Genomic DNA, 24,046 nt, shown 5'->3' with positions numbered 1-24,046 from the left:
TATACTCCAGGATTGATTGACTGCCTCCCCAGCATATGCCCCCCTACACACACACACACACACACACACACACACACACACACACACTCCAAATGTCACAGCCCCGTCATACCAGACACAGGCATGGCCCACACAGGACACCTGAAACACAGCAGTAGGTTCTTGGAGGTAAAGGACAGTGTGCCTGAGCAGTGGAATAGCCTGGGTATGTTTATGCTGGACCTCCACCTGGGTCTGAGAACAGGGGGAGGAGTACAGAACACAAGGGCCAGCCAGTTTGAAAAGATAGCTCACTCTATGCCACTTCTGCTTAGTAAAATCAAGGCATGTAGATGGAACTAAGACCACCTTCCATTCATTCTACACTCCAGCAACTCTGGCCTTACTTCATGCCTCAAGCACTCCAGGCTGTCTTCTGCCTGAGTAGCACCCTTATTCATGCTGTTCCCTCTGCCTGCAATGCTCTTTTATACTCTTCCATCCCTTTCATCTGATAATCCTACCTCTCTTCCTTGCTGGACCTTTCCAGATGTCCTGGCTTTGTGCTACCACAGCTCTACATCCTCTACCACTTGCAACACTCAGCTCTCTTGTCATTATGTATTCAGTGTCTATCTTCCCCCCACTAGACTGTGAGCTCCCTGGTAGGGGGGACCATGCCTATCTTGTCTACTACCATATCCCTGGCACCACCACTCACAGTGCCTGGCATGTAGTGGACATTCAGCTGGGAAGACTGCGGCTTAAACAGAGCAACTTGTTCAATAAATGGCTCTTGAGCATCAGTGATGTGTCAAGCACAGTGGTAGACCCTGAAGATGCACTGGTAGACAAAAAGTCACTCTTCCTCCTCTCACAGAGGCTGCAATCTGGTGGAGAGATAGATAGTTGTCAAATAATCATACAAATACTGTATGCAACTGTGACAGGTGCTTTATAGAGGTTTGTGGTGGCAACAAGGGTACACAAAAGGGGGATTTTGTTGGGTTAGGTAGGTCAGGGAAATTCCTGAGAAGGCGGTATTTCTCTGAGATGGAGATGGGTGGGTGGAGCAACAGTAGAGGAAAAGGTGTTCTGGAGAGACAGAAAAGCATGTGTGAAGGCCCTGTGGTAGAAAGGAGCATGTATTCTACAAAGAACTAAAATCCAGAAGGTCTGGAATTGTGGGGTGAAGGGGGAGGCTGGACAGCAGGCAGAAGCCAAACCATGCAGGGCCTTGTCAGGTGAGGTAAGGGATTTTTTTCTTCTTCTCAGAGCAAAGGGTTTAAATGCTGAAGAGTTTAAACAGCAGGGGGGCAGGCACAGGCAGCAGTGATATAATCAGAATTGCATTTTGAAAAGGTCACTCAGGCTTCAGTATGAAGAAGGAAGGGAGGGGCTTGAGTGAGGCAAAAAGACCAATAAGTAGTGCATTGCAGCCATCTGGGCTCAGACCACAAAGGTGCTAGTGGAGAGCAAGAGAAGTAGTTTTTGAAAGACAGTTTTCAAGCAACAGCACAGGTTGGTGGCAAAACCAAGACTAAGCACCCATCGCCAGCCTTTGCACTTTCCTGTAGCCATTGGCCTTTTTCTGGGCTGTCCAGTGGGCCACTGTTAAGGAGGGGTTCCCAGACTTCCCTCCAGAAGTATGCCTTGCTTTCTGACCCCCCAGATTCCCCTATTCTGTCCTGTGTTTCTCTGGTGGTGCTCGTATGTGTCCTCTTTCCGGTTGGAAGACTCTTGCTGGATACCCATCTAAGAGGTGGATTTCTCTTCTAGCCCCAGGTGCTTTGCATTCTGGGAACTGTAGTTCTGCAGCAGGAATGCTGGGTCTGCTCCTGACTGTGGGTCTGGCAGGCAGCCTGGTTGCCATGGCAGCAGCTGGGCTGGAGCCACCGAACCATTTCATCCACAGCTCTGCTAGCTCTGAGAGCCTCCCAGCAAGAAGGCTTGGGCTCTGGGGAGGAGGAGGAGGGAGGAAAGGAAAAGAAGGGAAGGGAGGGAGGGTAGGACCTCATGGACATTCCCCAGAGGCCTGGGTTAAGCCTCACCCTGCTCTGGGGCTTGTGGACTGAATTGGAGAGAAGTCACCAGCTCATCCTCAGAGCAGGACTCTCCAGCCACTGGGAGCCAGTTCTACTGCTCCGTTCTTGTCAGTCAATCAGACCCTGTAATTCAGCTCTGTGAATGCAGAAGTCTGCACCAGACACAGAGAAAGGAGGGAACAGCTCCTTCCCCAGGGAAACATGGAGCCTGGGTAGAAAGGCAGGAAAGTCCAAAATAATTACCTAGGAAGGAAAATGTCCTGCCCATTTTTCTCCACAATAACTCCAGAATCCATTCCCTTCTCTCTGCCCCTTGGCCACGGTCCTGATTCATTCTATCCCCCCAAGAGAAGGCTTTCTAAGACACAAATCTAGTCCTGTCACACCCCTGCTTAAAATTCTTCAATGGCTCCCCTTTGCCCACGACTGGATCAAGTCCAAGCTCTCTAGTAGGACCATTCATGGCCTCGCAAATGCTGGCCGGAGGCTCACTGTCCAGTTTCTCCTCCTGCCTCCCTTCTGCTCTAGTCATACACAAGTTTTCTCCTTCCACTTTCATAGCCCCTGCCTTTGCACATGCTCTCCTGCCTAAAATACCCTTCCCTTCCTCTTCCAGTCTCTGAAAAGACCCAATCCAGCCAAAACACCTCCTCCTCTGTGAAGTGTTCCAAAATCTTTCCCCACCTTAAATTCTTAAGGGGAAGAATTAATGGCCTGGTGCTCTGAGCTCCCAGAGCACTTTGTACATCCCTCTCAAGCACTTATCACCCATGTTGTGATTACTGTCTCTGTAGCTGCCTGCCTCTCTCTTCTCTCTCTCTCTCTCTCTCTCTCTCTCTCTCTCTCTCTCTCTCACACACACACACACACACACACACACGCATGCACGCACGCACGCATGCACACACACACATATGAGCCATCCTGAGGGTCCGAGTGCTCAGCACAGTGTCTGGCACAAGGTTGGCACTCAATAAATGGTAAATGAGATTGACTTCACCAAAGGAAGGCTATTAGAGCCTTCGCCACTCTCCCATTCTCTCCTGGGCTCTCTGCCTTTCCTGGGCCCCTTCCCCCACCTGCTCCTCCTACAGGGCTGCATACCTCACACACAGCAGCAGACTGGCAGGCCCTATTGAGTGGTGCCTTCTAGTCTGGGCAAGGGTGGCATGGCACCTGCATATGGAGGCTGCAACCTCCCCATGTCACTAGGAATGTACATCAAGTCACACCTAGGTCTCCAGAGAGGAGGTACCCCTGTCTTAAATGGAGTCATGATTTATGGACCCAGCTCCTGGAACTGAAAAAAACAATTAGGCTTCCCTGCTTCTCCATCTGGCAGCAAGATAATTCCAGGAAAGTCCTTCCTCCTGGGCAGAGGCTCCCTCTGCCTTGCCTTTGGCCCTGAGGCTTTTCCATCCGATCCCCCCACCCCACCTCTGTCACCTTACTCCCTGGTCAGTAGTCCAAGCTTCCTGGGCTAGCTTTCCTTGCATTAAAATCCTGACTCCACCATGTAACATCTGGGAAGCTTTTTCCAGGTTTTCATCCTCTGTCTCATTTTCCCACCATATTAAGAGGATAAAAAAATAACCTGCCTAGATCATACATTCATTGGTGTTCATCCATCGTCTGTCTGTCCATCTGTCCACCCATCCATTTACATATTCCCATGCATGAAGATTTATTAGGTGCCTACTGTGGGCCAAGTACTGAGTTAATCACTAAGGATGTAGAAGTGTATCAGGAAGACATGATCTCTGCACTCAAGGATCTTATAGTCTGTATGGGGAAGACCAGCTGCAAATTGTTCTAGGGTGGAAATGCAGACTATCAAGTAATGTTCAGGCCTGATCTGGGACCTCAGTATTTATTTCCTCAGTGACTGTGCACCTGTGATATGGCAAGTATGGAGGATAAGCACAAACGCAGACAGGCCCTCCCTTCACTATTCTCAGTGCAAACAGAGACAGACACAGCACAGAGAGGACACAGCCTCACCGTATACTACAAGTAGGAGAGGGCCAGGAAAATCTGTGAACTCCGCAGCTGAAAACAGGGGACCCAGACTCCCCAAGGCCCTAGGGAGGAGTCCCTGAGATGGAAGGTGGGGTCCTTTCACCGGTAAAGGTGAAAATGAATGGGCAGAGCCTTAGTAGCACTAACTGGGCCGAGGCAAGAAGCAGCCTTGCCTGGGTAGGGTGTAGGAATGATGAAGCAACGGGCTCCCACAGAGGAGGTTGAGAGATGGCAGGAGTGCTGGCTACTTTGGGGCTGGAGAGGTTGGCAGGTTCCCAGAGCACATGGAGACTACTGTCAGCCCACGCTCTGCCATTCAGCAAGACCTTTATTTTCTCTCTTCTGGAAGAGCCTGGTCCAGGTGTCAGTGAAGTGAGGGGGTGGGGAGGACAGAGGCCTGAATGGTGCTGGCTCAAACTGTTCTCCATACTGTAGCCCCTAATGCCAAGCCCACAGTCCTGAACAGCTCCCCAGGCCCTCCCTCTTCTCTGGCTGCTGGAAATCAGTGTCTTGACTCAAAGGGGTACAGGCTCCAAGCTCGGAGGAAGATAGAAAGTAAGAGGGAATGAGGAATAGGGTGGGTGAGTGGACATCCATCAGTGACCCTCAGTGTTTCCAGAGAAAAAACCACCAGCTTGCTCTGTAAGTCTGGGTCTCAGTTCCTCCAACTATAAAACGGTGGGGTTGGGCTTACTGTAAGGGCTCTTTGGCTCCTGCTCCTGAGAAATGGTAGAGGGTGACTCTGCCTCTACTAAGAGACCTAAATCAGCATTTGTTGACATTTCCCAGGATGCCCTAGGTGCTGGTGACATTTCAGAGACTTGATCCCTGAGGGGGCTGGAAGATACAGAGCTGACCCCATGGCCCCTGCTCTAGGCCCAGATGAGCTTAGGCCACAGCCCCACCCCTTGCCCCAGCCTGAGACAAGCCTCTCATTCCAAACAGCAGCAAAATATAATTTTCTGGGGTTGGTCCTGAGATGGCAGGAGCACTGAGATCCCTCTTTGAAAATGCTGACTAGAGGGCAACTCTGGGCCCAGAGCTTTCCTCACTAAGCCTCAATATCTACATCTGTAAAATGGAGCCCATAATCCCTGCCTCCTTCACAGAATAGTTGTGGGGGCTCCAATGAGAAAAAGGAAGTGTTTCATAAACTGTGGGTTGTTGTGCAAGTGTAAAGGACTCTGATGAGGACATTAAGCCCTAGAGTGGGCACAGTGGGGGGGTGGGGGGATGGAGTGTGGAAGGGGTTAACTGGGTGAAGGGGCTAGAGGAACCAGGTGAGATTCCGGCAAGTTCATGGGCTGGAGAGAGCTGCTTGGTGGGTAGAGGCCAGCAGAGGAGACCCAGGGAACTTCTGATGCCCTGGTTAATGCTGACAGATGGCTATAGAACTGTCAGCAGCGTCAGTATCAGCCCACATAAGGCAGAGACTCTCTTGCTAGTTAAAACTTGAGACTCTTTAGTCTCAAGATGGAGGAAGACCAGCTTGAGAGGCTAGATCAGAGTGATTGTAAAGTGCTCAGAATTTAGGGTCATAAGAACTAATCCTGGCTCCATTGATCACTAACTCTTTGGCCTTAGGCAACTACTTTACCTCTTGGGGTCTCATTTTCTTCACCTGTAAAATGGGGGGAACGGTAGTAATAATGCATACTTTGCAGGTTTGTTGGGAGGATCAAAGAAGCCAATTTTAGTACATGCTACCACATGGCCCATGCTAAGCTGCCTCATTGGCACTATTGTTAGTGGCATGGAGTAGGGTTGGGCCTTTCCATTTCTGGTCAGACTAGTTTACAGAGAGGGGAATCCCTTTCCTCACAGATTTTCATTTAAATGTGTACGAGGCACCTAATGTGCACCTGACTCAGTGTGATAGGAAAGACGACAAAAACTTGACTACTAGACAGATTCCTAGTTTGTTGATTGTGTGAGCTTGAGGGACTTTCCCAATCTGAAATTCAGTTTTCTCATCTTTAAAAATCCATAATCAGGGACGCCTGGGTGGCTCAGTTGGTTACGTGTCCGACTTCAGCTCAGGTCATGATCTCATGGTTCGTGAGTTCGAGCCCCACATCGGGCTTTCTGCTGTCAGTGCAGAGACCTCTTTGGGTCCTCTGTCCACTCTTTCTCTGCCCCTCCCCCACTCTCTCTCTCTCTCAAAACAAACATTGAAAAAAATTTTTAATCCATAATCAGGCAAAGATTATGGACTAGCATTAAAAAACATTAGGAGAATGTTTGATGGGGAAATCAACATCTGTTTGGAGCCAGGGTAACCCACAAATGTTATTTTCTAGAAACAAGGTGGGAAGAAAATCATAACTATCATCAGCTGGTGTCTCTCTGAGTGTTTCTAATGGTGGAAAGATTAATATTATGTGTCTTCTGACATGATGCAAAGTGAAGTAAATGACATTACCTCACATGTGTTCTAGCTAAAAACATTTAACTTGAATTATTCTAGCCCTTAGATCTAACTTCTGGTTTACAGGAAGTAAACCAGCACAAGGAAGTAACCAGACACTCGAAGGAGGGAAATTCTATAGGGAAACTGATCTGAATGTTTCATAGGTCAGTGGCCAGAAAAAAAAAAAAAGCGGGGAGAATGCATCATCTTAAAGAATTTAATGCACATAATGATCAGATGTCATGTGTGACCCTAAACTGGGTTCTGACCAATTGTAAAGAATTTGGGGGGTGGTCAATTGGGGATCAAATGGGATATTAAAAGGGCAGGTACAGGAAGAGGATTCTCTAAGGAGAATCCCTTCCAAGACTCCATCTCTGGTTCTAGCATCCACAGAGCCCGGTAAGGCTGGAGAGGAGAGAGAAAAGTCTGTCCCAGTCTGATAGGGGGATGGGGTAGGGACATGATGTGTGCTGGGGGGCCCTCCAGTACAGGCAGAGGTGCAGTGGTGAGGGAGGGAGCTGGAAGAGGAAAGCCTTCTAGGGACTTCAAGCCATTGAGGTGGTCCCCTACAGCTGGAGAGGAGATCCTGTGTGCATGTGGGGGATAGTGTGTGTGTGTGTGTGTGTGTGTGTGTGTGTAGCACCCCATTATCCCCAGCTCCACCCTCAGAGCCTGTTGGGCTTCTTGCTCATTAGGCCGACATCTCCTGCTTAATAAAAAATACATGAATAAATAAATAATAACAGCCATAACCTAGAGGAAACCGCTTTCCACTCTTTTCTGTTTCCCTAGCTCCTTCCTCCCAGGAGCTGTCCTTGGGGGCTCCCAGGCTGGGTCTGTCTGTAAACGCCTTCCCTCCCTTCCCCTAGTGCTATAGGCACCCCTCCTTTCAGGAGGGGACTGGGGGTGGTGTTTTTAGGGTGACTGAACAGGCCTTCTGTGCCCCAGTCTGCTCCTGGAGAAGCAGGGGATGAGAGAAGTCTGGAAAGAGGTCTTCTCTCTCAGCTTTCAGGAAGAAGGCAGCAACAGCTGAGCCTTTAGGACCAGTACTAGCAGTGGTTGCCAACCCACAGCTACCCCAAGTCAGGGAGGGGCCAAGGACAGAGGGTGAAAGAAGGAACTGGAAGGTGGCACAACTAGAGTTTCAGGGTCAAACAGGAGCTAAAATTTGCATAAGGTGGGGGGGGGCTTGACCCACACCCAAGTATCAAGAGAGAAGATAACCTTCCTCAGAAGGAACAATAGTCACTTTTTTTCTCCTGTCAGTCTCATGGTGATCCCTTTCTCTGTCCTTACGTGTCTCACACGCTCTGTCTCTATTTGTCTCTCCACTGCCTTCTCTTCCACTTTTATTTCCTTCTTTACCGGGGTCAGTATGCCTTTGAGATGTTGGCCAGGAGTGACCAACAAAGTGACTCCTCAAAGCTACGAAGAAGCAAGCCTGCCCCCAGACCTGGTGGTTCAGGACCATGGAGAGCATCCTACATAGGTAAGGCCCTCTCCCAAAAGAATTGGATTGCCAGGAGAGAGTAGGAGAGAGCTGGTGAGGTGGAAGTAAGGGAGAGATAGTGGAGGGAAAGGCACAGACAAAAGTGAGGCTTATTCCCAGCCTGGCCCTCCTAGCCTGGGTGACTCTGAACTGGGACTCAGAAATACTGCTACCCTGGACCAAAGGCCCCCCACTACCACATCAAAAAGAATGGGAGGGGGGAGGACAGCCTGGGCTCTGGGGTGTGAGATTCTGGAGGACAGCTCTTGCTGGGATGTTCTGGGAACCTTTGTACATAGAGTACAAAGCTAAACAAATGAATAGATTAGGGTTTGAGGTATTTTTTTTCAATTTTTTAATTGTGGTAAAGTACTTGTACATTTACCATCTTAACCATTTTTAAGTATACAGTTCAGTGATATTAAATACATTCAGATCATATTTTTTTCAAGCGAATGGAATTGCCCTTAAGCAGCCTTTGGGAGGCTGTGTAGGTATGTTATGTGTAGATGAGAGAAGGGCATAGTTACAACCCCTACAGGTGAGGGGTGCCCAAAGGTAGGGAAAGTAGGAGGTACGGACCAGGACCAGGACCTATTAGGCCTGTTCATTCTGGCAGCTGCAGGGTGGGTGTGAGGGGTCAGGAAGAGACTTCCCTGGCCCCAGCTCAGAACTAATGGGACACAGGAGTCTCCTCTTCCACCTAGCAGTTCCCTCTGGATGGAGCCAGGAGCCAGATTTCAGAAGCAATCCAGATGTTCAGGGGAGATACAGGGAAGTGGAGCAGATGGGGCCTGGGATTCCTGAGGGGGCTGAGGGGAGGAGGCCAGCAGCTGGAGGGTGTGCTAGGACACGTGCTAGAGCTGAGGCTGGCTCCAACATGTGCCAGGGCATGTGCCACAGGGTGTGCCTAGGACATAGTACTTGGGTAGAGTGCAGCCTAGGTCAGGTGGCCCTTTGTGCTTTCTCTATACTGGCTACTAAGATCTGTCCTGAGCTGCCTCTAGCTGTGGCAGGGCCTGAGGGGTAAAACCTCTCTGCCACATGCTGTGCCAGGGTACAGAAGTGAGGAAGACAGACCCTGCCCTGCCTGTGGGGAGCTTAGCCTTTCTTCCGATGTACAACTTTGGCTTGGACACGCAGGACTCACCTGTCCTCCCTGAGTCCAGAGTGTCCACTTTTTTTAAAAATATGAAATTTATTGTCAAATTGGTTTCCATACAACACCCAGCGCCCATCCCAACAGGTGCCCTCCTCAATACACATCACCCACCCACTCCTCCCTCCCACTCCCCATCATCCCTTTCTCAACCGGTTCTCACTTTTCAAGAGTCTCTTATGTTTTGGCTCCCCAGAGTGGCCACTTTTTTTTTTTTTTTCAACGTTTTTTATTTATTTTTGGGACAGAGAGAGACAGAGCATGAACGGGGGAGGGGCAGAGAGAGAGGGAGACACAGAATCGGAAACAGGCTCCAGGCTCCGAGCCATCGGCCCAGAGCCTGACGCAGGGCTCGAACTCACGGACCGCGAGATCGTGACCTGGCTGAAGTCGGACGCTTAACCGACTGCGCCACCCAGGCGCCCCGGGAGTGGCCACTTTTTATGGACTCAGGAGGAAAGCCTGCTAAGAGGCCTGAGTGAGACAACCCAAGCTGTTTGTCATCTACCCCAGGAGGCTGCAGCTCATCTTCCCACCCAGAGCCTCGGTCCCTGGCCCTGTCATCCCTGCCGGTCACTGCAGTTTCTGTGGATCTGGGAAAAGGGTGGACCAAGGAAAAGAATCTGGAACTGGTGTTTGCTCCTGCCTGCCCTGAGAACTTGAGGGCCCAGAGGCTTTTACTACCCACCCCCACTTTGCTATATGTGGCTATGGTCAACTCACCATCCTCACACTAGCCTGGTCATGACAATGGTCATGAGCCCCATTTAGTAGATAAGCAAAATAAGGTGCAGAGAAGTAAAACCACTTGTTGAAGGCATACCTCTTCAACAAAGCCAGGATTCGAACCTAAGTTTGCATGATTTTTTCCCCCTAAAATTCCACCTCTAGGCAAGTAGGTAACATTGGCTGTGCACACCAACCAGTTGTGTGGCTCTGGACAAATAAGTGCCTTTTCCTTGCTGGACCTCCATTTTCCTATTTATAAAATGAAAAGGTGTAAATAGGGTTATTTTGAAGAAGGGGGCCAGTGAGGACAGACTGTGAGCAGAGGGTACTCTGACTGAGGGCAAGGCAGTGAACAGTTTCCTGGGGGGAAACTGCCAGACCCTGGGGGGCACCCCAAGATGTCAAAATGCTCAGCAGGTGTGGGCTCCTCTGTAGGCTATAGTGATGGGATTGGGGTGGAGTCTGGGGGAGGCCAGGCACTGAAACCAAATCCTGCCTGCTGGGGAGGGAGAGCAGAGGGAGGTCTGAGGTAGAGAGTAGGGCTGGTTGGGCAGGCCAAAGCCAAGCAGGCAGAGCCAGGCAGGCAGAGCAGAATGAGGCTCAAAGCTCTAGGGCTTTACAAATGGATTTTGCTGAAATGGAAATTTCCACCCATCCCTGAAATGAGCCTGGCAGTGAAGCCAGGTCTGGTAGGGCTGCAGCAGCTGGGGATGTGGACAGGGACAAAAGCCAAACTGTCAAAACTTCTCAGACCTACCCACCCCTCCCCTTGTTACCCGTATTCCTCTTCCTCCACTCCTCTCCCCTGCTCAGGTCCTCTGGATCCTCAGGAATCTTCAGAATCCTCACACCTTTGTGTACCTTTCTCACTTTCTCCCTCAACCACTTTGTGCCCCTTACACCCCTGCACACCTGACACGCCCTCCCCCTCCCACTCGTTCTCACACTGCCTTTTCACCCCTCACACCCCTCACGCCTCCCCACCCTCCACCTCACACACCCACACACACCTGACACTCTCTCCACCTCCTACTTTATCCTCATACTGCCCTTTCACCCCTCACCTCCTCTCCTTCCCTTACCTGGGCTCATACCACTCCCCCATACACCCTCTCCCATACCTGACACACCCCTCACCTCCTGTTTCACTCCTTATACTTCACTGCTCCTGGGCTTACACCCTTCACTCCTCACACACTTTTTCCCTCCACTCCTCACCCCTTCCTCACACTACTTTCTGGAACCCTCTCCTGCTCCTGACACCCCATCACCCCTGGTTTCACTCTTCTCACCTACTTATTGCCCTCCATCAGTAACCATGAGGGCCAAATATCTCCTGGTGAAGAGCGGGGCGCTACACCCAGGACTCCTGAGGGCTGCTGTGTGAATGAGCAGGCCAAGGCTTGCCAGGCCCTTGCCTCACACACAGGAAGTGCCCCATGTAAGTGTTGATCTTGTTTGTTGCCATGTTTGTAGCTAATTGATACTTTGTGCCAGGCCCTTTGCCCCACAGTGCTGGGTGGGAGTGTGTGTGCGGGGAGCATATGTGCCATGTCAGGAGAGCTGGTGAAAATACCAAAAACTGTTCTGGGGAGGGGCCAGGGATAAATCTGATCGAGCAGGTCCCTAGGGCTCGAGTAATGGTAGAAGTGCTAACTAGACTACTGGGAAATGTGAGCCACGCCCAGCATTAAAGAGGTGCCCGCTAACATGTGGCGGTGGGGCTCTCCCTCCGCAGCTCCCACCTCCAGACAAACCAGAGGGAGACACTCTAACCTGGGCATGCTTTCCTCCCTAGGCCACTGCACTGGGGTGTGGAGGGCAGGGAGGGAGAGGGGATGCTGCCTTCCTATCACCAAGAAGTTCTCACAGAAGTTGAGAGGAAGAGGACAGGGGACTGCCTGAGATGGGGAGGGTCTCTGGAGGGTCCCCCTCCTGGGTGAGTGAGGAAAATGGAGGGAAACAGAATACAGGAGCCAAATGTAGGAGGCAGAAGGGATGTGGGGCTTGACTTGCTGTGCATTCTTTTGTGGAACTTCTTGTTCCAAGCACTCAAGGCCTAGGTGGGAATGGGGGACTGGCCTGGCACCTCACAAAGTTGTGATGCCAGGAGAGTCTGGGACCCCCATGACTGCAGAGAATGAGTGCCTTCTGGCAAGTGGAGAACAGGGGACAAGTTGTTGGGGCAGCATTCAGTGAGGAAGGTCCTGAGGGCTGGATGAATGGGGACTACCAGTCAGAGAGCCAGCCCCAGGACCCAGTGTGAACCTGAGAGGGTGGGCGAGAGGGGAATCTGGCCAGAGATGGGAGTCTGGAGGCATGCAGGGGCATGTGTGGAGGGACTCCCCCAGGGCAGGGGCCGTGGAGCATAGCCACATGCCCTCCTCCTCTAATCACATGTTGACATTTTACTCATTATTAATTAAATAGGAGCTCTGAGTTACTCTAGGCCTCCTCCTGTGACAGTCCCAAGTGCTGGGCACCAGCCTGCGAGCCTAGGCTGGGCAGGACCACTGGATGGAAAGAAACAGCTGGGGATGGGATTAGAGGTGGTAGGTGAAGGGAGACACACAGGGGCAGTCTTTGTCCATTTCAATGACAAGTGACCCTGAGTCTGGGGTCTGGGGTCTGAGGGCAAGGGTCAGGAACAAGGAGCCTACACATTGGGGGAGCTGAGGAAGGGTGGAGAGTTGTCAAGGCCAGAGGAGGTATGGAGAGGCCAGGGGTGGGCTGTGTCTCCAGTAAGGGGAACATGTGCTGCACCAAGGGGGGCGGCCTGTGAGCGAGGCCACACAGGCTTTGCACTTGTGGGGTTGGTCTTCTGAAACTGGGTCTGTGTCACTGCTGTCAGGAACACCCAGTGCTGCGGGGGAGGGGAGGAAACACGGTGGATTGAATTACCTTTCAAGTCTAAAGCCTGGATTCCTCTGGGCCTTGCAGGTGGGCGTGTGTGCACACATTCCCGAGAGCATTGTGGGATGTTGGCTGTCACTAGGGATCCAGGAGGCTCACTCCAGCTCCTTGAGTTCTAGTTTCCTTTCCACAGGCAAGGAAAAAGAGGGGCCTCTGATGCTGGGGGGAAAGGGATAGGATATCTGACCCAGTCCCAGTTTACAGACCCTCAGACAAGACTGGGAAGACTTGGTTCAAACTCCGATTCTGCCTTGTTCTAGCCACATGTGACCTTGGCACATGACTTAAGCTCCCTGGTTTCCTCACCTAAAAAGAGGATAAAAATAATGATAACAGTGGCATGAGCCAGCCAGACTATGTGCCAAGCACTGTGCTAAGCACTTTCTTTCTTTATATCCTCACACAGCCATAGAGGGTAGGTATTATTGATCTCCCCATTTTATAGATGAGGAAACAAGGGCTCAGAGAGGTTAAGTGATTTTACTAAAGTCACACAGCTGGTAAATGACAAGGTTGGGACTCTGATCTCAGATCCTTACCCTGAATGATGTATGGTACCCGCATCTCAAGGTTGCTGTGAAGAGTAAATGAGATAATGTACATAAACAAGTATTTAGCCCAGTACCTGGCACACAGTGAGTGCTCAGGAAACAATGTTAATGTTGTTTGTATTTATGCATTTGTACAGGTGCTCTGAGGTTTCCTTTTATGCTCCTTAGATGGCAGGGGGCTGAAGGGAGGATGGAGAAGCTGGTTGTAGGGTTGGGGGCTGGGAAGGGAGTGGCAGGGAGGCTGTGGTCCAGGGGGCAGGTAGGCAGAGGTAGGAAGGGAGGGCTGGGTACAAAAAGCAAAGGAGGGTGGGGCAAGCAGTGTAGAGGAAAAGGAAGTGAGTGACTGTATTTACTTAAAGATTTTGCTCCGGCGATCGCCTCATTGGCCAGACATCTGGTTTCCCTGGACATCCCCAGGGAATGTAAGTCAGACAGCATTACTTCAGCAGCTCCAATGCCATCCACCCCAGGCTCGCTTGCACTGGCTGGCTCACAAGGCTCAGGACACTATCGTGCAGAATGCGGCCAAGAGAGTAGTGAGTCTGCCCCTGGAGCTCACTGGGAAGGGGTAGGAATCCCTTCTAGTTGCTGGTCACTCTCCTCTTACCTGCTCAGAGCTACAGACAGTGGGGTTCGACTCTTCCACACACTCTACCTCCCCATCCTGTCCTTCCCTCGTAGGTATGGGGATTGGGGGTTGTTAGGGGCTGAAGAGGGCACTGAGTAAGCACCCTCTTCCATGCCTTTCCCCTCCTTAGTCACCTGGAGAGGAGATTCAATGGAGGGAGGCCCACCAGGCAGCTGCCTGGGGCACCCATCTCTACGGGGCACTAAAGCTTCAGTGGTCACTTAACGAATCGGAAAAGAGTATTTAAAAAAGAGCATTTACTAGGTTTGAGCCTCCGGGTGGGGGGCGGGGGTTGGCAGGAACACTTCCATAAGCTGCCAGGCACAGAGGTGAGATTCCCATGGGGTGCTCAGACTAGGACAATTGTTCATTAAACTCCTTTAGGAGGAGGGGAGACCTGGAGAACCAAAGGGTTTCGGTGTAGCTCAGTACAACTGGCAAGGTTAGGACCAGAGCTGAATTGTTTTGGCTGATGGAAGAAAGGCTGAGCGCTGCAGCCTGCACTCCGGGGGGTAGGGGGGAGCTTTCTGCCCAGTCCCTACACAGCGTCTTTTCCAAATAAATATTGAACAAATATTGAAAGAGTGTTGGTTGGAAGAGGCACCGAATTATTAGCATGCCCTTGGCTCTCTTATTTGTTAGTCCAGTCCTGTTGCGAAAGTACCCTAGTGATGGCTTTAATGATTCCCTTCCTGTCTTGGGTCCTGACTGCATCTGTTCAATCATTTATTCATTCCTTCAGGCACTCATTCAACAGATATTTCTGAGCACCTACTGTGTGCCAGGCACTGTTCCAGGTACTGGGGATACACAGCAAACTGCTTCCTCTCTCCCACTTGTCACCCCATGTGTGATTGAACCAGCAGAGATCTAGAGTCTTTCATGTGCCTAGATTGGAATTGGGGTAGGGGTGGGGGATTGGAGGTGGTTTCAGGCTTGGTCTCTGCCCCAGGAGAAAGTCATCCCCTTGGGGACATGGATCCATAGCAGAGGCATCTTTTTTGTCCTTGTCCCTAGCCCAGCACCAGCTTTTCATGCCCTCAGGACGTGGTGTGTGCTTATAAATTCATGCAGTGTTCAGGAAGGGGTGTGTGTGTGTGTGTGTGTGTGTGTGTGTGTGTGTGTGTTTCTCCCTGAGTAGAGCTCCAGTCTGGGCAGCTGGAGTGGGGAGTGGGGTGCCAGAGGGAAACGGCAGAGGATGCCAGGCTCCTCCCCTAACCCCTACTGTAGACCCGTCCAGGGGTTCTCTGCTGGTGCCACTGCCTGTAGGAAGGGAGCATCCAAATATGGGACTAAGTCAGCAATGGTTTCTCTCAATCACCACAGGAGAGGACCTGCAGGAAGGCCAAGAGGCAGGAGGGACCCTAGGGCTTGAAAGGCATCCTCCCTGAGAAATGTAAGACATTCCTAGAGCACATGCTCCCCTCCCCCACTGCTACCACTGAGATTGCTCCATTTAGCTGTCTGGGCTTCTGGGCATTATTCCAATATTGAAAGATATGGAGGGGGCCGGGTCCTGATAGCCCTGCCCCCACACCTTACATGGCTTGGAGGAAGAGGGGCAGGAAATCCTGAAGTCAGGTGTTCTACTCCTCTAGATTGTAGCCCTGACTTGGACCCCCCACCCCCACCCCTAAAGTCAGAGACAAATGAGAATGTTCCTGAAGAGGCTTTGGGGAAAGCAGCAAATCCTCTCCACCCCAACCCTGTGTCCTGGGCCAGGGCTGCCACAGCAAAGGAAGGTTGGGGGAGGCAGAAGGTGTATGGGGGGGAAACTGGCAGCTGAGGCTCATGTGCCAAGAAGGGGGAAGCTATGTCTGCACAGGCATCCCCCCACCACACTGTCTGACAGAATGAGCTGCGTCCTTGCGTCTCTATTTTTAGTCAGAACTGGAAGGAAAGGAAGTTCGGGGGCCAAGCCACCAGCCCCAGCTCCTGCTGCCAGCACCCATAGCACGTGGTGCAGGGGGGAGGGGGGCAGGAGGAGCCCAACTCCTCAGGGAGGCAGGATGGTGCTCCCTCCCACCTGCCAGCACAGGTGCTGGGCCTGATGGATAGGATGAAGGGACATACTCTGGATTGGGGCTGGGGAGGAAGTGCTGCCTCCTCTCTCTGCCCAAACACTGGCACTGCACTAGGTTTACCTGACATAGTAGAATCTCCTGAAATAGGACTTAGGTAGCTCTGTGATACTTTCTGTTGTGGGTTCCGTGAGTGGAGCCCCCACCCCCCACATTTTCTGCTTCAAGATTTAAACATCTTGACCTCTGTTACTCTTCTTCACTGGGAGACTGGTATGAGGCATGAACCCATAGTCTCTCCTTCACCAGCCCAGCAGCAGAGCTGGGGGCAAAGAGGGTGGAATTTTCCAGTGTTCCTACTTCACAGCAGAAGGACTCCCTGACTTAAATTCCACAGCTGCTATGGTCACTACCTGTGGGTCAGGGAAAGGCACTTTGGGTGGCAGTTTAGTTGTTAGAGTTTAGCTCTGCAGTCAGATAGACCTGAGTTCAAATCCTAACTCCTCTACATACTAGCTGTGTGACATAGAGGAAGTGGCTAAACCTCTCTGGATCTCTGTTTTCTTGTCTGAAAATTGGATAATTATAGTACCTGCCCCATAGGATTGCTGAAGATTAAATGAGATAATGTGAGAAAATACACATAGTAAGTACTTAACTATTAGTTAATGAAATTTTAAAAATATTTACCTATCTTTGAGAGAGGGGGGAGGGTCAGACAGAGAGGGAGACAGAGAATCCCCAAGCAGGTTCTGTGCTGACAGCACAGAACCTGACACAGGGCTCGAACCCACAAACCGTGAGAACATGACCCAAGCCAAAATCAAGTATCAGAAGCTTAACTTGAGTGAGCCACCCAGGTGCCTCTAGTTAATGAAAATTTAAAAGCAGAGCCCATCCTGGGCCTGAACCCCACTGTGTGGCTGATCTCAGCCCCATGTTGCAGATATTACCTCTCAGATCTGACTGGCTTTGTTCACCCCATCACTGCCCCCCAAAATCCCAAGCCTCTGACTCCCAGGAAGAAAACAAATGTATAGCCCACCCTCTACCTGCAGAGCTGGAAAAATTCTTCCCTCCAGCCACAAGCTGCAGTTCCTAAGGCTCCCACCCCCATCTTCCCACCTTTGCCCCCAAGCCCAAGGTGGCTATACACAGCGAATCCCTGTGGAGGAATGGCCTGAGGCACCTTGTCAAGGGTAGGGATGGAGAGAGAAGGTCGAAGTGTATCTCAGACAAGACTGTCACAGGGAAGAAAGCAGAAACGAAAGAGTGAAGACTCTACACAAATACAGAGTTAAGAGTTTCTGTGGATGGTAAATGCTTTGGAGGAACAGCTGGGTGAGGTACACAGGTGAAGAAGGTCCATGAACCTTCTGAAAGTGTATTCCAAGAGAGGATTCATGGCCTTCTGCAGATTCTCTGTGGGATCTAGGACCCCAAATCTGCTACGAACCACTATGGACTCTGGCCCAGAAGTCAGGAGATCTGGGCTTTAAATCTTGTCTGCCTCTCACTCCTCAGCCAGCAACCTTCCTCCTCAGTTTCCCCACCTGCTCCAGGAGGAAGCTAGACCAACTGAGGTCTGTGGCCCAGGTCGGGCATTCCAGGTTTCTGTGAAATCTGATGAGCAGTGACAGAGAGAATAACCAGAACTGAGCTTTGGGAGGCAGATTCCCAGGAAAGTGAGAGGGGGCCTCATCCCACCCCTTCCCAGAAGCTGACTTGGTCCATCAGCCAACATGTCAGCCAGCCAGCCGACAGAAACTGAGCTGCATCCCTCCACCAACCAGGGAGGCTGTTGCCATGGCAACTTCATATTTATCCACTTTAGCTCCTAATTAAGGGGAAAAGCATATAACATATTGGATGTCAAGGAGGCTTTGTGAGCCTCAATTTAGCAACCGTGCCTGGATGTCAACCTCAAGCGTGATTGCTGTTAATCACCTTCCAAATTACCTAGACAGGTCACAAAGGGAAAGGTCTCCAGCAGTGGGGGGAAGCTGGGCCCAGGGGAGATGAAGTGGTAGGGAGGGCAGGAGGGGTGAGCTGTTGGATATCATGACCTAGGGGGCTGCTGTGTGAATCTTGGCTCTGAGGCTGTGTGATGATAGGTCTGTGGGGACAGGGGCTAGGTCTGTTCCCCATGACCTTGAGTCAGGGATCTCTACCCTGGGGACTCACAAATCAAGGCTCTTGGTCTGTAGAGAAGGACTGACTGGTTGATGAACCAAGAAGCATATAAGGACCATCTGGTGGCCTCTGATGTCAGAAGGAAGATTGACAAATGACCAAGGCTGGTGGGTGCAGGCTGACCTGGTAGCTGATGGGTGGATGATTACCATATGGCAGATGGAAAATCCAATGGAAGGCAATGACTGGGTGACTGGATTCACGAGTGCATCTGTGATCTCTGAAAGGAATGCCTGGTCTCTCTACCCCAACTCAGGACTCAGGCATTCTGAGGTACAAGTTTGAGCAAGGCCTGGTGGTGCTTCTTGCCTGCTGTCTGAGCTGTGGCCAGAGCCACATTCCTGGGAGAAGCTTCAGCAGGTCCCTGGGGATGTGGGACACAGGGAGTGGAGATTAATAGAGTAAGATTAGAAATAGGGACACCAAGGGGAGGGTATCAGTAGAGTGGTTAAGAGCATGAGTTATGGGGTCAGGCAGACCTAGGATAGATTTTCAGCTTGGCTATTTATACCTATGTGACTTTGATCAAGTCACCTAACCTCTCTGTGCTGTGCTTTGTCTCATCTCTCAGATGGGGATGATGATAATTCATACCTCATAGGATGTGGTGAGACTTTAACAAGATGATAAATGTAAGAAGCTTAGCACCTTGCATGGCACATGGAAGCCCTCAATAGCTATTTAGACATTATTAGCAAAAGTGATGGCCCTGGAAAAGAGAGGCAGGCACATGGTGACTGAAGCCTGGGCCTGAAAGCAGGTGAGGGAGCACTTACCCTCTGTCCACTTTTGGTCAAGGGTCTAAGAGAAGGAACCATGGAAGGGAACCCTGATGAAGGCAGGGGACAGGCTGGGGTCTGGGTGAGGGTGTGCAGACAATTGGAACCTGCTGGGCCTGTGTGTGATGTTTTTCAGTCTCAGAGTGGGCAGTGGGAGAGGACGTCATTGTACTCAGTCTTGACATCACCTAAGGGCCAGAAAGGAGCTTAGTGCAGCCTGAACTTGGGAGATCATTAGAAGTACTGGGATGAGGGGTGTCTGGGTGGCTCTGTCAGTTAAGCGTCCGACTTCAGCTCAGGTCATGATCTCATGATTCGTGACTTTGAGCCCCATATCGGGCTTGCTGCTGTCAGCATGCAGCTCACTTCGGATCTTCTGTCTCCCTCTCTCTGCCCCTCCCCTGCGCTCTCTCTCTCTCTCTCTCAAAAATAAATAAAACATTTTTTAAAAAAGAGAGAATTACCTGGGATGATTCTATAAGATTTACTGTCTGGGTTCACCCCACATCTCCTGAATGAGAATCTCACGGGTGGATCCCAGGAAACTAGTTAAAAAAAAAAAAGAAAGAAAACTCCCAGGAAGGTCTGAAATCAGCCAGATCTGGGACTTACGGTTCAAAACTAGAGGCCACAGTGAGTCAGAGCTGGCCAGAGCTGGAAGAAGGAATAAATAAGCCCTCCTTCAATATGTAAACTTCACCTTTTACATATAGTATCATGGCTCTGCTAAAAAGTATATTCAAAAAGAAAAAATTCTGCGGCTAAGAAGTTTGGAAAACATGTATTTTGGTAATAATAATAATTACAGCTAACATTTATGGATTGTTGACTGGGAGCCAGGCACTATCTAAGTGCTTCACATGGATTAGCTTTAATCTTCTCAATCTTTTAATCTTCTCAACTGCCATTGAGATAGATCTTTCCATTTATACAGATGAGGAAACTGAGGTTCAGAGAGGTATGTCAAAGGTCACATGGTTTGTTAGTGGCGGATCCAGATTTAAACCTGGGTGGTCTGAATCCCCATGCGTGGGCTACCTTCCCATTCTATAGTTGAGGAAACACAAGTGCCAGAGGAGTGAAGTGACTTTCCCAAGGCTCCACAGCAAGTTAGAGGCAGAGGAGGGATTAGAATCCAGGAACTCTTCTCTTCCTCCTGCCCTCCATCCCCACTCTTCAGACATATTTTGCAGAGAAAAGTTAAGGACAGGCTGGCCTGAGGGAAAGGATCTCAACTCTGTCCCCCTCTATAGGCAGAGTCCCGGAAATAGCAGGTGGAGTGGACAGGTATTGGAAGGTTCCTGACTTGGAGGAGAAGGAGAAGCTTGGGACGTTGTGACCATGGGCCCTGGCAGCCTTGCGGGTCTGGTAGGAGGAGTTGCCGTGCCCTGGTTTCTGCAGATGTGGGCTGCAGCCGTCCTGCTGAATGGGAGGCTATTAAGGGAAAATGCTTTGCAAGGAGCTGAGCAGCTGGGAGCAGAGATCGGAGATCATCACAGCCCTGAATGGGGGGCTTTGCCCCCTCAGGGCACAGGCGGGTTCTTGCTCTCACGGTCTGTATCTGGAAGTCTGGCTGGTCAAGAGGCCAAGGGTGGTCACTCACAAGGAGGCTCCATTCCCTCTTATGTCCTGTCCCATGTCCTCTCCCCTAGCACTGTCCCATATCCAGGGCAGCCAGGCAGTTAAGCACATGGGCCCTGGAGACTGACAGCAGGGCCACTTTCTGTAGGTGTGGAAACGTGGGCGTGTTGCTGAAAATCCCAGTTTCCTCATTTGTAAAATGGAACCGATAAGTGTATCTCTTTATAATGTTGTTAGGAAAATCGAGCAAGAACACAGAGTCAGTGCTTTAGTCGTGCTGGCTCTTGTGCATATTCTCCCCAGCTGAGATCTTCCTCCTCCTGGCTTATGTCCATCCGGGTGTGAACTCTCAGGTTTTCCCCTGTCCCCCCAACCCTCAACAGCCAGGCAGAGGCTCAGGCTGAGTCTCCTTACTGAGACGGAGGCTGTATGTGAATAGAGGGGGAAACGTCAGGTCAGGTCCAATCTCGGAAGGAAGAGCACTAAGGACAAAATGCAAACTCCAGCCTGTGATATGTGATCGCCTCCGATCCCACTACCACTCTGGATATTCTTGAAGCCTTACATCTGCCTGTTCTCTCCTCCCCAGGCCTTCACCAGGTCTGTGTCCTCTGCCTGGAAAGCTCTTTCCCCAAGTAACTCCTACCTGTCCTCCATACCATAGATTAGACAATCCTGCTTTCCCTTACACCAGTGTATTCGATGTGCCTCCCGAGCTAAAAAGCACCCTGCCCCCTATCCTCTAGACCATGAGCTCTGTGAGGGTAGGGTCTTTGATCTGTTTACTAATCTCCCAGCCTGTAGCATGGGGCCTGATCCAGAATAGTCAATCTATAAATACTTGTTAGAAGAAGGTGTGAGTGAATGAATACATGAATAATTGGAATGGCTCGGGCTGGAAGGTGGAGGCAGAATGTCTGGTAGGATGAAGAGAACAGGGAATGGGTGCTTTAGAAAGAACTGTAAACAATGTCAAACGTTCTCTCCCCAGGAGAAGGACCCAAGCTGACCTCCTCTCTTGGGAACACAGCCTTGAAGTTAGGCCGCCAGTGTCTAGCCTTATCCTCATAGGCAGTGTTTACTAAGGACCTACTGTCAGCTAAATGTGCAACATTTTATACACGCATTTATGGTGTGCTTACCTCATTTTAAAAGCACCTTTGTGAGATAGGAACCATAATTATCTTCAGTGCACTAAATAGAAAACTGAGGTCCAGGGAAGTGGAGACCCCTTGCCCTGGGTCACACAGCTAGCAAATGGTAGGACTGGAAGGGCAATGAGCATCCAGGCATGTCTTTTTGATCCTAGAACTAGAGCTCTTAACCACTAGACCATATTGCCTTCCCTGCAAGATAGAACGGAAGTCACCCTCCCACTTCTCAGGAAGTGGAAGTTGCTGGGAAACGAAGCTGGAGAAAGTTCAGACCAAACGTTCAGTTAGTGTTTAGTGAGCAACCACAGTGCACGGGGCCCGGCAGGAAATGCAGAATTGGCGGCCAGCCCGGCCAGCTAGCTCCCCATCTGAGCAGACAGACAGACAGACCCCAGGAAGAGGGGCGGGTGATGATAGCCGGTTTGGGGGGGTGCCAGCCCATGTGGTGGCAACAGCTGGCATTCGTCACCAGCAGCTCGAGGGTGGACGGTGGTGGGCCCCGAGAACAGGGCACAGGTACACAGAGTTGTTCTTGGAGGGGCTATTTGGAAGGCTTTGCACATTGGAGGCTTAATCACTCGGCATTTGCTGAGCTCAGATGGTGGCTTCTTGGCACTCAAGGCACTGACAGGGGTGACTTCTATGCCCATCCCCAGAGAGGAAGTTTTTCTGCTTCTTAGGGCTCAGCAGAGCACTCTAACTTGCTCATTGTCTCCCAGCGGCTACAGGATTCCAAGCTTTCACGGTGCCCTTCTCTCCTGCCGGATGTAAATGTCATCCTTTTAGCAGAGCGCAGAGCCCCTCATTCTGTGGGAGACCCTGGGGGCTGCTCTCCCTGATTGTCCAGTGGGCTGGAAGCAGGCAGCCCATTAGGCTCAGCCTTCGGCCGTGTAGACATTACCCAGCGAGGTGTGAAGAGTGGCAGTGGTGGGGCCACTCTGCAGAGTGCTAATTTCTCTCCATTCCTCAGGAGAAGTGTGGCTCCTCAGTTGGGGGGGTACTGTCACATCCCTGTCCATGTCCTAGTGTCATCAGGCTGAGAGGTGAACACAGCAGGAAGGGCACAGACTCCTGCACTCAGAGCTGGGACCTGGAGCATTCTGAGAAATGGGAGGCACAACCCTAAAGTTCCCATGGTTTGGTGGCTTGACTCAAGATGGCAACCTTCTTAACCCATATGCACCCTTGTCTGGTGCCACAGGACTAAGCCAGGGGCCAGGTGTAGTGCCAGGGTAAGGGTCTGGCACCAGGTGCAGCTAGGAGATCATCATGGGTTGGAGAAAGGGCTGGGTCAGATGAGAGGTAAGGACTGGAAAGGCAGGCAAGAGGTGGGGTGGGAACCACCCCTCCCCAGCGGTGGAGACTAGTATGAGGATGCAGGGGGGCTGGGACAGGGGGGTTAGGGAGAGATTGGTAGTGGAGGTAGGTGAGGGTTCGAGTTGGAAATGGGGTTGGGATTGTTATTGCTGTTAGGGTAAGAATCCGAGGTGGACCTTGGCTTGATTTTGATACCAGGGAACAGGATCGGGGGTGAAGTTGCAGTTGGGATGGGGGTTGGTGTTAGGGTTGGAGATGAGGTAGGAGTCAATAGGCCTGCTGTTTGTGTGAGAGCTGAGGTCAGGCGAGACAACATTTGGCTCAGAATTAGATTGGAAAGGGGTGCCTGGATGGCTCAGTTGAGCGTTTGACTTTGGCACGGGTCATAATCTCACAGTTGTTGAGTTTGAGCCCCACATTGGGCTCTGTGCTGACAGTTTAGAGCCTGGGGCCTGTTTCAGATTCTGTGTCTCGCTCTCTCTCTGCCCCTCCCCTACTCGTGCTCTGTGTCTCTCTCTTTCTCTCAAAAGTATATACACATTTTAAAAAATTTTAATAAAAGAATTAGATTAGTAAAGGGTGGGAACCAAGTTTTCTCTTCACTGACCAGTGTGTGCACTTTCTCAGTAGGTGGAAAACCCAAAGTGGGATAACTGGGGCTGTCTTAGAACTCATCTGCCATCGACCACCTGTCTCATCCACTTACCTCCACCTTCCCACCCTTACTCTCTTCTCCTTTGAGTCCCAGTTCCTGCTGTTGGGCAGAGGCAAGGCTCACGTATCATCTCCTTCCTGATCATGGCAGATGGGGCTGAGGACTGCGCTGTGTTCTTTTTCAAGCAGTTGCTTTATCGCAGAGTCTTCCAGTTTCAAGAACTGAGCAAGACCTGAGGCATTCTGGGTAGGGCTCTATCAGCTGGGCCCTCATCCTAGGGGTGAATGGGGACATGGAGTGCCCCTCCCACTCCTTTCTGGCCCTTGCCAGGGCCCTGACCTCTCTCCTCCTTTCTGTAGAGGTCCCAGCCCCTGCATGCCCCTTCTCGCTTCTCAGGGTGACAACCTGACATCCTCTGGCA

General features: G+C 51.0%; 1 long non-coding RNA gene across 1 annotated transcript in view; it reads left to right on the top strand.

Moving 5' to 3' along the window:
• Nucleotides 1-24,046, top strand: part of LOC131514070 (uncharacterized) — a 104,368-nt gene that overhangs the window by 44,975 nt on the left and 35,347 nt on the right. Inside the window, exon 6 of the long non-coding RNA XR_009262922.1 lies at nt 7,831-7,945. This is a non-coding gene — a long non-coding RNA (uncharacterized LOC131514070). The remainder of the gene's footprint in view (nt 1-7,830; nt 7,946-24,046) is intronic.

Source organism: Neofelis nebulosa, chromosome 1, assembly GCF_028018385.1.
Source record: "Neofelis nebulosa isolate mNeoNeb1 chromosome 1, mNeoNeb1.pri, whole genome shotgun sequence".
NCBI lineage: Eukaryota > Metazoa > Chordata > Mammalia > Carnivora > Felidae > Neofelis > Neofelis nebulosa.
The sequence above is the reverse complement of the archived record's forward strand: the minus strand, read 5'-3'. Positions and strand labels throughout refer to the sequence as shown.